Consider the following 1,450-nt stretch of genomic DNA (forward strand, 5'->3'; position numbering starts at 1 on the left):
CTCCTTTAGAGAGACTTAGAAATATTAATAACTCTATAAATATATATACATATATATATATAAATATATATACATATATATATAAATATATATACATATATATATATAAATATATATACATATATATATATATAAATATATATGTATATATTTGTTTATAGTTTCACCAGTATGTTGCTGTTATACGAAACTGCGGCAGTATGTGCGTCGCTGCTGCCATAAGTACGTACTTGCGGCTGAAACAACAAACCTGAACACGTAAGTACGAAACAATGGCGACAAAAATATGATCCACAATGTAAATCTGTACCCGCCGATGCAACAGTGTGCCTAGTGCCGCAAAAACGTGCCCAAAGCCACAACTACGTATTCCAAGCCATAAATACCACCTTCCTCTGACTAATATTATATATTAGAAAATTCTTAGAAATAAAGAATTCTACAGTTTTTCCTTAATAATGGTGGATATAAAAAAAAAAAATCTAATTAAAAACAACACAAACAAAAGTGAAGTTTGTATATATAATTTATTTTAGCTGTTAGGTAATGTGTGCATGTGTTTTTATATATGTGTGTGTCTGCATATAAGTTTGTATATGCATAGATGTATATAAGTATGTATATGCATCGATATGTATAAACGTAGATATATATATATACATATGTGTGTGCATATCTGTGTACGTGCGTATGTATGTGTGTGTATTTGTATGTTAGTTTGTTTCTTTTTATTGAAACTGAAGGTAGGAGTTTGCCACATGGTTCAAGTTTCATGCTGTTGCCATCTACAGGCAAGAACTTTCAGTTTCAACCTCAAAAACAAAGAAAACAAAACAAAAAAAATTTTTAAACATGTATTGAATACTCCTCTCTCATCTGTCTGACATAAGCCACCATACACACACATATATGTAAGTATATGTGTGTATGCATATATATATATGTGTGTGTGAGTGTGTGTATGTTTACACACACATGTATGTATGTTTATGTGTATATATATGTATGTATAGATATGCATATGTATATGTATGTCCACATATATTTGTGTGTATGTATACACACATGTATGTGTATATATATATATATATATATATACATACACATACATACACACATAGCAATATTTAGTATATAGATACCCAACAGGACTCTGCACCATCATATAACTTCCATATGTGTGTGTGTGTGTGTGTGTGTGTGTGTGTATGTATATATATATATGTGTGTGTGTGTGTATATCATAAATCTCCCCATACCCCCTACCCAAACATGTTCCATACCCCTTAAACATCATTGACTTTGATGTATGTCTTGTAACCCCCTTCTTTTTGTAAGAAATATTCTTTAAACCTTTAAACTTTTTAAATTTTCTGTGGAATTTTATCAAATATATTTGGTGTTTCCTAAACCATCATCAAAATCATTCTGTTGTTTGGTGCTCCGTAAA

Source organism: Octopus bimaculoides, chromosome 28, assembly GCF_001194135.2.
Source record: "Octopus bimaculoides isolate UCB-OBI-ISO-001 chromosome 28, ASM119413v2, whole genome shotgun sequence".
Classification (NCBI taxonomy): Eukaryota; Metazoa; Mollusca; class Cephalopoda; order Octopoda; family Octopodidae; genus Octopus; species Octopus bimaculoides.